At 54.5% G+C, this 14,857-nt stretch overlaps 10 non-coding genes and 5 pseudogenes across 10 annotated transcripts; all 15 read left to right on the forward strand.

Annotated features, from left to right (window-relative positions):
* The first annotated feature begins 856 nt into the window (after positions 1-856).
* LOC126140270 (5S ribosomal RNA) lies at positions 857-975 on the forward strand. The gene has a single exon (XR_007528844.1). It is a non-coding gene; the product is annotated as a 5S ribosomal RNA (ribosomal RNA).
* Positions 976-1,828: 853 nt separating this feature from the next.
* On the forward strand, positions 1,829-1,948 carry LOC126140216 (5S ribosomal RNA; annotated as a pseudogene).
* Positions 1,949-2,803: 855 nt separating this feature from the next.
* LOC126140282 (5S ribosomal RNA) lies at positions 2,804-2,922 on the forward strand. The gene has a single exon (XR_007528855.1). It is a non-coding gene; the product is annotated as a 5S ribosomal RNA (ribosomal RNA).
* Positions 2,923-3,776: 854 nt separating this feature from the next.
* LOC126140218 (5S ribosomal RNA) lies at positions 3,777-3,896 on the forward strand (annotated as a pseudogene).
* Positions 3,897-4,750: 854 nt separating this feature from the next.
* LOC126140211 (5S ribosomal RNA) lies at positions 4,751-4,868 on the forward strand. Its single transcript, XR_007528831.1, has one exon. It is a non-coding gene; the product is annotated as a 5S ribosomal RNA (ribosomal RNA).
* Positions 4,869-5,721: 853 nt separating this feature from the next.
* On the forward strand, positions 5,722-5,841 carry LOC126140219 (5S ribosomal RNA; annotated as a pseudogene).
* An 855-nt stretch (positions 5,842-6,696) lies between these two features.
* Positions 6,697-6,815, forward strand: LOC126140212 (5S ribosomal RNA). Its single transcript, XR_007528832.1, has one exon. It is a non-coding gene; the product is annotated as a 5S ribosomal RNA (ribosomal RNA).
* An 853-nt stretch (positions 6,816-7,668) lies between these two features.
* Positions 7,669-7,787, forward strand: LOC126140294 (5S ribosomal RNA). Its single transcript, XR_007528866.1, has one exon. It is a non-coding gene; the product is annotated as a 5S ribosomal RNA (ribosomal RNA).
* An 855-nt stretch (positions 7,788-8,642) lies between these two features.
* LOC126140220 (5S ribosomal RNA) lies at positions 8,643-8,762 on the forward strand (annotated as a pseudogene).
* Positions 8,763-9,615: 853 nt separating this feature from the next.
* LOC126140307 (5S ribosomal RNA) lies at positions 9,616-9,734 on the forward strand. The gene has a single exon (XR_007528877.1). It is a non-coding gene; the product is annotated as a 5S ribosomal RNA (ribosomal RNA).
* Positions 9,735-10,586: 852 nt separating this feature from the next.
* LOC126140221 (5S ribosomal RNA) lies at positions 10,587-10,706 on the forward strand (annotated as a pseudogene).
* An 855-nt stretch (positions 10,707-11,561) lies between these two features.
* LOC126140214 (5S ribosomal RNA) lies at positions 11,562-11,680 on the forward strand. Its single transcript, XR_007528834.1, has one exon. It is a non-coding gene; the product is annotated as a 5S ribosomal RNA (ribosomal RNA).
* An 854-nt stretch (positions 11,681-12,534) lies between these two features.
* Positions 12,535-12,653, forward strand: LOC126140213 (5S ribosomal RNA). Its single transcript, XR_007528833.1, has one exon. It is a non-coding gene; the product is annotated as a 5S ribosomal RNA (ribosomal RNA).
* An 855-nt stretch (positions 12,654-13,508) lies between these two features.
* LOC126140225 (5S ribosomal RNA) lies at positions 13,509-13,627 on the forward strand. Its single transcript, XR_007528835.1, has one exon. It is a non-coding gene; the product is annotated as a 5S ribosomal RNA (ribosomal RNA).
* An 855-nt stretch (positions 13,628-14,482) lies between these two features.
* LOC126140207 (5S ribosomal RNA) lies at positions 14,483-14,600 on the forward strand. The gene has a single exon (XR_007528827.1). It is a non-coding gene; the product is annotated as a 5S ribosomal RNA (ribosomal RNA).
* The last annotated feature ends 257 nt before the right edge of the window (positions 14,601-14,857 follow it).

Genomic DNA, 14,857 nt, shown 5'->3' on the forward strand with positions numbered 1-14,857 from the left:
CTCCCTTCCCGTTTTTTTTTTTTTGTTATGTTGCCAGCCCAATTTTCAAACTACGTTTCTGTTGTGACAAAGATGCTTCCTTAAGCCTTTTAAACTACTGTAATGGTACGAAAATGCAGTAATTAACTCAGTTTGAGGGAGAATGTGCTAACCAAGTTTGCCAAGAAGACTTTGAAAACGACAAAACAGTACGAATCGGCAGGTGATTTCTGAAATACGTCACCGCCTATTGTTGTGTAGGAATGTAGAGTTCCAAATTTGATTTGTAACCACGAATTTATTCCTTAGTCGTCTCGTCTCGTCTCGTCTCGTCTCGTCCCGCAGACGTTTTTCGTGCTTGCGCTGTCATATGGACCACGACCCGAGCGGCAGCGAGCGGCAGTCGAGCAAAGTCGGGACAAGTCGGGACGGGGACAGGGACAGGGATAGGAATGGTGCGAATGCACTGCAAACTACGCAGACACCTGGTGTGAGGCGCGGCGAGGCGAGGCGAGGCGAGGCGAGGAAGCCCACATCGCTACCAGTGGGCCCTCCAGCACGACACTGCCACACCCCGCACAGGCCCTCCGCTGAACACCAGGGACAAGATGCGTCCTCCGCTAGTGTCGAAGGCTGAACGCGCCCAGCGAATGACAGGGGGTGCAACGAGCAGCAGTGCGTCTCACACACGCGGCGGTGCGCCCGCCAATTCGGCCGTCACTCTGCTGGGACGCCGGGCGCGCCTCCCCGCGCCGTCCTCGAGGAACTGGCGGTTGCGGAAGGAAGCGCTTTCGTCAAATGCGGCCGAAAACTAACATTTTGTGTGTTGGGAGAAAAGCCGAACGCGAATTCTGCCGTGCTCCTACATTAGATGAGCGCCAACGGCCATACCATGATGAATACACCGGTTCTCGTCCGATCACCGAAGTTAAGCATCATCGGGCCCTGCTAGTACTTGGATGGGTGACCGCCTGGGAAACCCGGGTGCTGTTGGCTCCCTTCCTGTTTTTTTTTTTTGTTATGTCGCCAGCCCAATTTTCAAACTACCTTTCTGTTGTGACAAAGATGCTTCCTTAAACCGTTTAAACTACTGTAATGGTACGATAATGCAGTAATTAACTCAGTTTGAGGGAGAATGTGCTAACCAAGTTTGCCAAGAAGACTTTGAAAACGACAAAACAGTACGAATTGGCAGGTGATTTCTGAAATACGTCACCGCCTATTGTTGTGTAGGAATGTAGAGTTCCAAATTTGATTTGTAACCACGAATTTATTCCTTAGTCGTCTCGTCTCGTCTCGTCTCGTCTCGTCCCGCAGACGTTTTTCGTGCTTGCGCTGTCATATGGACCACGACCCGAGCGGCAGCGAGCGGCAGTCGAGCAAAGTCGGGACAAGTCGGGACGGGGACAGGGACAGGGATAGGAATGGTGCGAATGCACTGCAAACTACGCAGACACCTGGTGTGAGGCGCGGCGAGGCGAGGCGAGGCGAGGCGAGGAAGCCCACATCGCTACCAGTGGGCCCTCCAGCACGACACTGCCACACCCCGCACAGGCCCTCCGCTGAACACCAGGGACAAGATGCGTCCTCCGCTAGTGTCGAAGGCTGAACGCGCCCAGCGAATGACAGGGGGTGCAACGAGCAGCAGTGCGTCTCACACACGCGGCGGTGCGCCCGCCAATTCGGCCGTCACTCTGCTGGGACGCCGGGCGCGCCTCCCCGCGCCGTCCTCGAGGAACTGGCGGTTGCGGAAGGAAGCGCTTTCGTCAAATGCGGCCGAAAACTAACATTTTGTGTGTTGGGAGAAAAGCCGAACGCGAATTCTGCCGTGCTCCTACATTAGATGAGCGCCAACGGCGATACCATGATGAATACACCGGTTCTCGTCCGACCACCGAAGTTAAGCATCATCATGCCCGGCTAGTACTTGGATGGGTGACCGCCTGGGTCAACCCGGGTGCTGTTGGCTCCCTTCCCGTTTTTTTTTTTTTGTTATGTTGCCAGCCCAATTTTCAAACTACGTTTCTGTTGTGACAAAGATGCTTCCTTAAGCCTTTTAAACTACTGTAATGGTACGAAAATGCAGTAATTAACTCAGTTTGAGGGAGAATGTGCTAACCAAGTTTGCCAAGAAGACTTTGAAAACGACAAAACAGTACGAATCGGCAGGTGATTTCTGAAATACGTCACCGCCTATTGTTGTGTAGGAATGTAGAGTTCCAAATTTGATTTGTAACCACGAATTTATTCCTTAGTCGTCTCGTCTCGTCTCGTCTCGTCTCGTCCCGCAGACGTTTTTCGTGCTTGCGCTGTCATATGGACCACGACCCGAGCGGCAGCGAGCGGCAGTCGAGCAAAGTCGGGACAAGTCGGGACGGGGACAGGGACAGGGATAGGAATGGTGCGAATGCACTGCAAACTACGCAGACACCTGGTGTGAGGCGCGGCGAGGCGAGGCGAGGCGAGGCGAGGAAGCCCACATCGCTACCAGTGGGCCCTCCAGCACGACACTGCCACACCCCGCACAGGCCCTCCGCTGAACACCAGGGACAAGATGCGTCCTCCGCTAGTGTCGAAGGCTGAACGCGCCCAGCGAATGACAGGGGGGTGCAACGAGCAGCAGTGCGTCTCACACACGCGGCGGTGCGCCCGCCAATTCGGCCGTCACTCTGCTGGGACGCCGGGCGCGCCTCCCCGCGCCGTCCTCGAGGAACTGGCGGTTGCGGAAGGAAGCGCTTTCGTCAAATGCGGCCGAAAACTAACATTTTGTGTGTTGGGAGAAAAGCCGAACGCGAATTCTGCCGTGCTCCTACATTAGATGAGCGCCAACGGCCATACCATGATGAATACACCGGTTCTCGTCCGATCACCGAAGTTAAGCATCATCGGGCCCTGCTAGTACTTGGATGGGTGACCGCCTGGGAAACCCGGGTGCTGTTGGCTCCCTTCCTGTTTTTTTTTTTTTGTTATGTCGCCAGCCCAATTTTCAAACTACCTTTCTGTTGTGACAAAGATGCTTCCTTAAACCGTTTAAACTACTGTAATGGTACGATAATGCAGTAATTAACTCAGTTTGAGGGAGAATGTGCTAACCAAGTTTGCCAAGAAGACTTTGAAAACGACAAAACAGTACGAATTGGCAGGTGATTTCTGAAATACGTCACCGCCTATTGTTGTGTAGGAATGTAGAGTTCCAAATTTGATTTGTAACCACGAATTTATTCCTTAGTCGTCTCGTCTCGTCTCGTCTCGTCTCGTCCCGCAGACGTTTTTCGTGCTTGCGCTGTCATATGGACCACGACCCGAGCGGCAGCGAGCGGCAGTCGAGCAAAGTCGGGACAAGTCGGGACGGGGACAGGGACAGGGATAGGAATGGTGCGAATGCACTGCAAACTACGCAGACACCTGGTGTGAGGCGCGGCGAGGCGAGGCGAGGCGAGGCGAGGAAGCCCACATCGCTACCAGTGGGCCCTCCAGCACGACACTGCCACACCCCGCACAGGCCCTCCGCTGAACACCAGGGACAAGATGCGTCCTCCGCTAGTGTCGAAGGCTGAACGCGCCCAGCGAATGACAGGGGGTGCAACGAGCAGCAGTGCGTCTCACACACGCGGCGGTGCGCCCGCCAATTCGGCCGTCACTCTGCTGGGACGCCGGGCGCGCCTCCCCGCGCCGTCCTCGAGGAACTGGCGGTTGCGGAAGGAAGCGCTTTCGTCAAATGCGGCCGAAAACTAACATTTTGTGTGTTGGGAGAAAAGCCGAACGCGAATTCTGCCGTGCTCCTACATTAGATGAGCGCCAACGGCGATACCATGATGAATACACCGGTTCTCGTCCGACCACCGAAGTTAAGCATCATCATGCCCGGCTAGTACTTGGATGGGTGACCGCCTGGGTCAACCCGGGTGCTGTTGGCTCCCTTCCCGTTTTTTTTTTTTTGTTATGTTGCCAGCCCAATTTTCAAACTACGTTTCTGTTGTGACAAAGATGCTTCCTTAAGCCTTTTAAACTACTGTAATGGTACGAAAATGCAGTAATTAACTCAGTTTGAGGGAGAATGTGCTAACCAAGTTTGCCAAGAAGACTTTGAAAACGACAAAACAGTACGAATCGGCAGGTGATTTCTGAAATACGTCACCGCCTATTGTTGTGTAGGAATGTAGAGTTCCAAATTTGATTTGTAACCACGAATTTATTCCTTAGTCGTCTCGTCTCGTCTCGTCTCGTCTCGTCCCGCAGACGTTTTTCGTGCTTGCGCTGTCATATGGACCACGACCCGAGCGGCAGCGAGCGGCAGTCGAGCAAAGTCGGGACAAGTCGGGACGGGGACAGGGACAGGGATAGGAATGGTGCGAATGCACTGCAAACTACGCAGACACCTGGTGTGAGGCGCGGCGAGGCGAGGCGAGGCGAGGCGAGGAAGCCCACATCGCTACCAGTGGGCCCTCCAGCACGACACTGCCACACCCCGCACAGGCCCTCCGCTGAACACCAGGGACAAGATGCGTCCTCCGCTAGTGTCGAAGGCTGAACGCGCCCAGCGAATGACAGGGGGTGCAACGAGCAGCAGTGCGTCTCACACACGCGGCGGTGCGCCCGCCAATTCGGCCGTCACTCTGCTGGGACGCCGGGCGCGCCTCCCCGCGCCGTCCTCGAGGAACTGGCGGTTGCGGAAGGAAGCGCTTTCGTCAAATGCGGCCGAAAACTAACATTTTGTGTGTTGGGAGAAAAGCCGAACGCGAATTCTGCCGTGCTCCTACATTAGATGAGCGCCAACGGCCATACCATGATGAATACACCGGTTCTCGTCCGATCACCGAAGTTAAGCATCATCGGGCCTGCTAGTACTTGGATGGGTGACCGCCTGGGAAACCCGGGTGCTGTTGGCTCCCTTCCTGTTTTTTTTTTTTGTTATGTCGCCAGCCCAATTTTCAAACTACCTTTCTGTTGTGACAAAGATGCTTCCTTAAACCGTTTAAACTACTGTAATGGTACGATAATGCAGTAATTAACTCAGTTTGAGGGAGAATGTGCTAACCAAGTTTGCCAAGAAGACTTTGAAAACGACAAAACAGTACGAATTGGCAGGTGATTTCTGAAATACGTCACCGCCTATTGTTGTGTAGGAATGTAGAGTTCCAAATTTGATTTGTAACCACGAATTTATTCCTTAGTCGTCTCGTCTCGTCTCGTCTCGTCTCGTCCCGCAGACGTTTTTCGTGCTTGCGCTGTCATATGGACCACGACCCGAGCGGCAGCGAGCGGCAGTCGAGCAAAGTCGGGACAAGTCGGGACGGGGACAGGGACAGGGATAGGAATGGTGCGAATGCACTGCAAACTACGCAGACACCTGGTGTGAGGCGCGGCGAGGCGAGGCGAGGCGAGGCGAGGAAGCCCACATCGCTACCAGTGGGCCCTCCAGCACGACACTGCCACACCCCGCACAGGCCCTCCGCTGAACACCAGGGACAAGATGCGTCCTCCGCTAGTGTCGAAGGCTGAACGCGCCCAGCGAATGACAGGGGGTGCAACGAGCAGCAGTGCGTCTCACACACGCGGCGGTGCGCCCGCCAATTCGGCCGTCACTCTGCTGGGACGCCGGGCGCGCCTCCCCGCGCCGTCCTCGAGGAACTGGCGGTTGCGGAAGGAAGCGCTTTCGTCAAATGCGGCCGAAAACTAACATTTTGTGTGTTGGGAGAAAAGCCGAACGCGAATTCTGCCGTGCTCCTACATTAGATGAGCGCCAACGGCGATACCATGATGAATACACCGGTTCTCGTCCGACCACCGAAGTTAAGCATCATCATGCCCGGCTAGTACTTGGATGGGTGACCGCCTGGGTCAACCCGGGTGCTGTTGGCTCCCTTCCCGTTTTTTTTTTTTTGTTATGTTGCCAGCCCAATTTTCAAACTACGTTTCTGTTGTGACAAAGATGCTTCCTTAAGCCTTTTAAACTACTGTAATGGTACGAAAATGCAGTAATTAACTCAGTTTGAGGGAGAATGTGCTAACCAAGTTTGCCAAGAAGACTTTGAAAACGACAAAACAGTACGAATCGGCAGGTGATTTCTGAAATACGTCACCGCCTATTGTTGTGTAGGAATGTAGAGTTCCAAATTTGATTTGTAACCACGAATTTATTCCTTAGTCCGTCTCGTCTCGTCTCGTCTCGTCTCGTCCCGCAGACGTTTTCGTGCTTGCGCTGTCATATGGACCACGACCCGAGCGGCAGCGAGCGGCAGTCGAGCAAAGTCGGGACAAGTCGGGACGGGGACAGGGACAGGGATAGGAATGGTGCGAATGCACTGCAAACTACGCAGACACCTGGTGTGAGGCGCGGCGAGGCGAGGCGAGGCGAGGCGAGGAAGCCCACATCGCTACCAGTGGGCCCTCCAGCACGACACTGCCACACCCCGCACAGGCCCTCCGCTGAACACCAGGGACAAGATGCGTCCTCCGCTAGTGTCGAAGGCTGAACGCGCCCAGCGAATGACAGGGGGTGCAACGAGCAGCAGTGCGTCTCACACACGCGGCGGTGCGCCCGCCAATTCGGCCGTCACTCTGCTGGGACGCCGGGCGCGCCTCCCCGCGCCGTCCTCGAGGAACTGGCGGTTGCGGAAGGAAGCGCTTTCGTCAAATGCGGCCGAAAACTAACATTTTGTGTGTTGGCGAGAAAAGCCGAACGCGAATTCTGCCGTGCTCCTACATTAGATGAGCGCCAACGGCGATACCATGATGAATACACCGGTTCTCGTCCGATCACCGAAGTTAAGCATCATCGGGCCCTGCTAGTACTTGGATGGGTGACCGCCTGGGAAACCCGGGTGCTGTTGGCTCCCTTCCTGTTTTTTTTTTTTGTTATGTCGCCAGCCCAATTTTCAAACTACCTTTCTGTTGTGACAAAGATGCTTCCTTAAACCGTTTAAACTACTGTAATGGTACGATAATGCAGTAATTAACTCAGTTTGAGGGAGAATGTGCTAACCAAGTTTGCCAAGAAGACTTTGAAAACGACAAAACAGTACGAATTGGCAGGTGATTTCTGAAATACGTCACCGCCTATTGTTGTGTAGGAATGTAGAGTTCCAAATTTGATTTGTAACCACGAATTTATTCCTTAGTCGTCTCGTCTCGTCTCGTCTCGTCTCGTCCCGCAGACGTTTTTCGTGCTTGCGCTGTCATATGGACCACGACCCGAGCGGCAGCGAGCGGCAGTCGAGCAAAGTCGGGACAAGTCGGGACGGGGACAGGGACAGGGATAGGAATGGTGCGAATGCACTGCAAACTACGCAGACACCTGGTGTGAGGCGCGGCGAGGCGAGGCGAGGCGAGGCGAGGAAGCCCACATCGCTACCAGTGGGCCCTCCAGCACGACACTGCCACACCCCGCACAGGCCCTCCGCTGAACACCAGGGACAAGATGCGTCCTCCGCTAGTGTCGAAGGCTGAACGCGCCCAGCGAATGACAGGGGGTGCAACGAGCAGCAGTGCGTCTCACACACGCGGCGGTGCGCCCGCCAATTCGGCCGTCACTCTGCTGGGACGCCGGGCGCGCCTCCCCGCGCCGTCCTCGAGGAACTGGCGGTTGCGGAAGGAAGCGCTTTCGTCAAATGCGGCCGAAAACTAACATTTTGTGTGTTGGGAGAAAAGCCGAACGCGAATTCTGCCGTGCTCCTACATTAGATGAGCGCCAACGGCCATACCATGATGAATACACCGGTTCTCGTCCGATCACCGAAGTTAAGCATCATCGGGCCCTGCTAGTACTTGGATGGGTGACCGCCTGGGAAACCCGGGTGCTGTTGGCTCCCTTCCTGTTTTTTTTTTTTTGTTATGTCGCCAGCCCAATTTTCAAACTACCTTTCTGTTGTGACAAAGATGCTTCCTTAAACCGTTTTAAACTACTGTAATGGTACGATAATGCAGTAATTAACTCAGTTTGAGGGAGAATGTGCTAACCAAGTTTGCCAAGAAGACTTTGAAAACGACAAAACAGTACGAATTGGCAGGTGATTTCTGAAATACGTCACCGCCTATTGTTGTGTAGGAATGTAGAGTTCCAAATTTGATTTGTAACCACGAATTTATTCCTTAGTCGTCTCGTCTCGTCTCGTCTCGTCTCGTCCCGCAGACGTTTTTCGTGCTTGCGCTGTCATATGGACCACGACCCGAGCGGCAGCGAGCGGCAGTCGAGCAAAGTCGGGACAAGTCGGGACGGGGACAGGGACAGGGATAGGAATGGTGCGAATGCACTGCAAACTACGCAGACACCTGGTGTGAGGCGCGGCGAGGCGAGGCGAGGCGAGGCGAGGAAGCCCACATCGCTACCAGTGGGCCCTCCAGCACGACACTGCCACACCCCGCACAGGCCCTCCGCTGAACACCAGGGACAAGATGCGTCCTCCGCTAGTGTCGAAGGCTGAACGCGCCCAGCGAATGACAGGGGGTGCAACGAGCAGCAGTGCGTCTCACACACGCGGCGGTGCGCCCGCCAATTCGGCCGTCACTCTGCTGGGACGCCGGGCGCGCCTCCCCGCGCCGTCCTCGAGGAACTGGCGGTTGCGGAAGGAAGCGCTTTCGTCAAATGCGGCCGAAAACTAACATTTTGTGTGTTGGGAGAAAAGCCGAACGCGAATTCTGCCGTGCTCCTACATTAGATGAGCGCCAACGGCGATACCATGATGAATACACCGGTTCTCGTCCGACCACCGAAGTTAAGCATCATCATGCCCGGCTAGTACTTGGATGGGTGACCGCCTGGGTCAACCCGGGTGCTGTTGGCTCCCTTCCCGTTTTTTTTTTTTTGTTATGTTGCCAGCCCAATTTTCAAACTACGTTTCTGTTGTGACAAAGATGCTTCCTTAAGCCTTTTAAACTACTGTAATGGTACGAAAATGCAGTAATTAACTCAGTTTGAGGGAGAATGTGCTAACCAAGTTTGCCAAGAAGACTTTGAAAACGACAAAACAGTACGAATCGGCAGGTGATTTCTGAAATACGTCACCGCCTATTGTTGTGTAGGAATGTAGAGTTCCAAATTTGATTTGTAACCACGAATTTATTCCTTAGTCGTCTCGTCTCGTCTCGTCTCGTCTCGTCCCGCAGACGTTTTTCGTGCTTGCGCTGTCATATGGACCACGACCCGAGCGGCAGCGAGCGGCAGTCGAGCAAAGTCGGGACAAGTCGGGACGGGGACAGGGACAGGGATAGAATGGTGCGAATGCACTGCAAACTACGCAGACACCTGGTGTGAGGCGCGGCGAGGCGAGGCGAGGCGAGGCGAGGAAGCCCACATCGCTACCAGTGGGCCCTCCAGCACGACACTGCCACACCCCGCACAGGCCCTCCGCTGAACACCAGGGACAAGATGCGTCCTCCGCTAGTGTCGAAGGCTGAACGCGCCCAGCGAATGACAGGGGGTGCAACGAGCAGCAGTGCGTCTCACACACGCGGCGGTGCGCCCGCCAATTCGGCCGTCACTCTGCTGGGACGCCGGGCGCGCCTCCCCGCGCCGTCCTCGAGGAACTGGCGGTTGCGGAAGGAAGCGCTTTCGTCAAATGCGGCCGAAAACTAACATTTTGTGTGTTGGGAGAAAAGCCGAACGCGAATTCTGCCGTGCTCCTACATTAGATGAGCGCCAACGGCCATACCATGATGAATACACCGGTTCTCGTCCGATCACCGAAGTTAAGCATCATCGGGCCCTGCTAGTACTTGGATGGGTGACCGCCTGGGAAACCCGGGTGCTGTTGGCTCCCTTCCTGTTTTTTTTTTTTTGTTATGTCGCCAGCCCAATTTTCAAACTACCTTTCTGTTGTGACAAAGATGCTTCCTTAAACCGTTTAAACTACTGTAATGGTACGATAATGCAGTAATTAACTCAGTTTGAGGGAGAATGTGCTAACCAAGTTTGCCAGAAGACTTTGAAAACGACAAAACAGTACGAATTGGCAGGTGATTTCTGAAATACGTCACCGCCTATTGTTGTGTAGGAATGTAGAGTTCCAAATTTGATTTGTAACCACGAATTTATTCCTTAGTCGTCTCGTCTCGTCTCGTCTCGTCTCGTCCCGCAGACGTTTTTCGTGCTTGCGCTGTCATATGGACCACGACCCGAGCGGCAGCGAGCGGCAGTCGAGCAAAGTCGGGACAAGTCGGGACGGGGACAGGGACAGGGATAGGAATGGTGCGAATGCACTGCAAACTACGCAGACACCTGGTGTGAGGCGCGGCGAGGCGAGGCGAGGCGAGGCGAGGAAGCCCACATCGCTACCAGTGGGCCCTCCAGCACGACACTGCCACACCCCGCACAGGCCCTCCGCTGAACACCAGGGACAAGATGCGTCCTCCGCTAGTGTCGAAGGCTGAACGCGCCCAGCGAATGACAGGGGGTGCAACGAGCAGCAGTGCGTCTCACACACGCGGCGGTGCGCCCGCCAATTCGGCCGTCACTCTGCTGGGACGCCGGGCGCGCCTCCCGCGCCGTCCTCGAGGAACTGGCGGTTGCGGAAGGAAGCGCTTTCGTCAAATGCGGCCGAAAACTAACATTTTGTGTGTTGGGAGAAAAGCCGAACGCGAATTCTGCCGTGCTCCTACATTAGATGAGCGCCAACGGCGATACCATGATGAATACACCGGTTCTCGTCCGACCACCGAAGTTAAGCATCATCATGCCCGGCTAGTACTTGGATGGGTGACCGCCTGGGTCAACCCGGGTGCTGTTGGCTCCCTTCCGTTTTTTTTTTTTTGTTATGTTGCCAGCCCCAATTTTCAAACTACGTTTCTGTTGTGACAAAGATGCTTCCTTAAGCCTTTTAAACTACTGTAATGGTACGAAAATGCAGTAATTAACTCAGTTTGAGGGAGAATGTGCTAACCAAGTTTGCCAAGAAGACTTTGAAAACGACAAAACAGTACGAATCGGCAGGTGATTTCTGAAATACGTCACCGCCTATTGTTGTGTAGGAATGTAGAGTTCCAAATTTGATTTGTAACCACGAATTTATTCCTTAGTCGTCTCGTCTCGTCTCGTCTCGTCTCGTCCCGCAGACGTTTTTTCGTGCTTGCGCTGTCATATGGACCACGACCCGAGCGGCAGCGAGCGGCAGTCGAGCAAAGTCGGGACAAGTCGGGACGGGGACAGGGACAGGGATAGGAATGGTGCGAATGCACTGCAAACTACGCAGACACCTGGTGTGAGGCGCGGCGAGGCGAGGCGAGGCGAGGCGAGGAAGCCCACATCGCTACCAGTGGGCCCTCCAGCACGACACTGCCACACCCCGCACAGGCCCTCCGCTGAACACCAGGGACAAGATGCGTCCTCCGCTAGTGTCGAAGGCTGAACGCGCCCAGCGAATGACAGGGGGTGCAACGAGCAGCAGTGCGTCTCACACACGCGGCGGTGCGCCCGCCAATTCGGCCGTCACTCTGCTGGGACGCCGGGCGCGCCTCCCCGCGCCGTCCTCGAGGAACTGGCGGTTGCGGAAGGAAGCGCTTTCGTCAAATGCGGCCGAAAACTAACATTTTGTGTGTTGGGAGAAAAGCCGAACGCGAATTCTGCCGTGCTCCTACATTAGATGAGCGCCAACGGCGATACCATGATGAATACACCGGTTCTCGTCCGATCACCGAAGTTAAGCATCATCGGGCCCTGCTAGTACTTGGATGGGTGACCGCCTGGGAAACCCGGGTGCTGTTGGCTCCCTTCCTGTTTTTTTTTTTTTGTTATGTCGCCAGCCCAATTTTCAAACTACCTTTCTGTTGTGACAAAGATGCTTCCTTAAACCGTTTAAACTACTGTAATGGTACGATAATGCAGTAATTAACTCAGTTTGAGGGAGAATGTGCTAACCAAGTTTGCCAAGAAGACTTTGAAAACGACAAAACAGTACGAATTGGCAGGTGATTTCTGAAATACGTCACCGCCTATTGTTGTGTAGGAATGTAGAGTTCCAAATTTGATTTGTAACCACGAATTTATTCCTTAGTCGTCTCGTCTCGTCTCGTCTCGTCTCGTCCCGCAGACGTTTTTCGTGCTTGCGCTGTCATATGGACCACGACCCGAGCGGCAGCGAGCGGCAGTCGAGCAAAGTCGGGACAAGTCGGGACGGGGACAGGGACAGGGATAGGAATGGTGCGAATGCACTGCAAACTACGCAGACACCTGGTGTGAGGCGCGGCGAGGCGAGGCGAGGCGAGGCGAGGAAGCCCACATCGCTACCAGTGGGCCCTCCAGCACGACACTGCCACACCCCGCACAGGCCCTCCGCTGAACACCAGGGACAAGATGCGTCCTCCGCTAGTGTCGAAGGCTGAACGCGCCCAGCGAATGACAGGGGGTGCAACGAGCAGCAGTGCGTCTCACACACGCGGCGGTGCGCCCGCCAATTCGGCCGTCACTCTGCTGGGACGCCGGGCGCGCCTCCCCGCGCCGTCCTCGAGGAACTGGCGGTTGCGGAAGGAAGCGCTTTCGTCAAATGCGGCCGAAAACTAACATTTTGTGTGTTGGGAGAAAAGCCGAACGCGAATTCTGCCGTGCTCCTACATTAGATGAGCGCCAACGGCCATACCATGATGAATACACCGGTTCTCGTCCGATCACCGAAGTTAAGCATCATCGGGCCCTGCTAGTACTTGGATGGGTGACCGCCTGGGAAACCCGGGTGCTGTTGGCTCCCTTCCTGTTTTTTTTTTTTTGTTATGTCGCCAGCCCAATTTTCAAACTACCTTTCTGTTGTGACAAAGATGCTTCCTTAAACCGTTTAAACTACTGTAATGGTACGATAATGCAGTAATTAACTCAGTTTGAGGGAGAATGTGCTAACCAAGTTTGCCAAGAAGACTTTGAAAACGACAAAACAGTACTACGAATCGGCAGGTGATTTCTGAAATACGTCACCGCCTATTGTTGTGTAGGAATGTAGAGTTTCCAAATTTGATTTGTACCACGAATTTATTCCTTAGTCGTCTCGTCTCGTCTCGTCTCGTCTCGTCCCGCAGACGTTTTTCGTGCTTGCGCTGTCATATGGACCACGACCCGAGCGGCAGCGAGCGGCAGTCGAGCAAAGTCGGGACAAGGTCGGGACGGGGACAGGGACAGGGATAGGAATGGTGCGATGCACTGCAAACTACGCAGACACCTGGTGTGAGGCGCGGCGAGGCGAGGCGAGGCGAGGCGAGGAAGCCCACATCGCTACCAGTGGGCCCTCCAGCACGACACTGCCACACCCCGCACAGGCCCTCCGCTGAACACCAGGGACAAGATGCGTCCTCCGCTAGTGTCGAAGGCTGAACGCGCCCAGCGAATGACAGGGGGTGCAACGAGCAGCAGTGCGTCTCACACACGCGGCGGTGCGCCCGCCAATTCGGCCGTCACTCTGCTGGGACGCCGGGCGCGCCTCCCGCGCCGTCCTCGAGGAACTGGCGGTTGCGAAGGAAGCGCTTTCGTCAAATGCGGCCGAAAACTAACATTTTGTGTGTTGGGAGAAAAGCCGAACGCGAATTCTGCCGTGCTCCTACATTAGATGAGCGCCAACGGCCATACCATGATGAATACACCGGTTCTCGTCCGATCACCGAAGTTAAGCATCATCGGGCCCTGCTAGTACTTGGATGGGTGACCGCCTGGGAAACCCGGGTGCTGTTGGCTCCCTTCCTGTTTTTTTTTTTTTGTTATGTCGCCAGCCCAATTTTCAAACTACCTTTCTGTTGTGACAAAGATGCTTCCTTAAACCGTTTAAACTACTGTAATGGTACGATAATGCAGTAATTAACTCAGTTTGAGGGAGAATGTGCTAACCAAGTTTGCCAAGAAGACTTTGAAAACGACAAAACAGTACGAATTGGCAGGTGATTTCTGAAATACGTCACCGCCTATTGTTGTGTAGGAATGTAGAGTTCCAAATTTGATTTGTAACCACGAATTTATTCCTTTAGTCGTCTCGTCTCGTCTCGTCTCGTCTCGTCCCGCAGACGTTTTTCGTGCTTGCGCTGTCATATGGACCACGACCCGAGCGGCAGCGAGCGGCAGTCGAGCAAAGTCGGGACAAGTCGGGACGGGGACAGGGACAGGGATAGGAATGGTGCGAATGCACTGCAAACTACGCAGACACCTGGTGTGAGGCGCGGCGAGGCGAGGCGAGGCGAGGCGAGGAAGCCCACATCGCTACCAGTGGGCCCTCCAGCACGACACTGCCACACCCCGCACAGGCCCTCCGCTGAACACCAGGGACAAGATGCGTCCTCCGCTAGTGTCGAAGGCTGAACGCGCCCAGCGAATGACAGGGGGTGCAACGAGCAGCAGTGCGTCTCACACACGCGGCGGTGCGCCCGCCAATTCGGCCGTCACTCTGCTGGGACGCCGGGCGCGCCTCCCCGCGCCGTCCTCGAGGAACTGGCGGTTGCGGAAGGAAGCGCTTTCGTCAAATGCGGCCGAAAACTAACATTTTGTGTGTTGGGAGAAAAGCCGAACGCGAATTCTGCCGTGCTCCTACATTAGATGAGCGCCAACGGCCATACCATGATGAATACACCGGTTCTCGTCCGATCACCGAAGTTAAGCATCATCGGGCCCTGCTAGTACTTGGATGGGTGACCGCCTGGGAAACCGGGTGCTGTTGGCTCCCTTCCTGTTTTTTTTTTTTTTTGTTATGTCGCCAGCCCAATTTTCAAACTACCTTTCTGTTGTGACAAAGATGCTTCCTTAAACCGTTTAAACTACTGTAATGGTACGATAATGCAGTAATTAACTCAGTTTGAGGGAGAATGTGCTAACCAAGTTTGCCAAGAAGACTTTGAAAACGACAAAACAGTACGAATTGGCAGGTGATTTCTGAAATACGTCACCGCCTATTGTTGTGTAGGAATGTAGAGTTCCAAA

Source organism: Schistocerca cancellata, unplaced genomic scaffold (assembly GCF_023864275.1).
Source record: "Schistocerca cancellata isolate TAMUIC-IGC-003103 unplaced genomic scaffold, iqSchCanc2.1 HiC_scaffold_704, whole genome shotgun sequence".
Taxonomy (NCBI): Eukaryota; Metazoa; Arthropoda; class Insecta; order Orthoptera; family Acrididae; genus Schistocerca; species Schistocerca cancellata.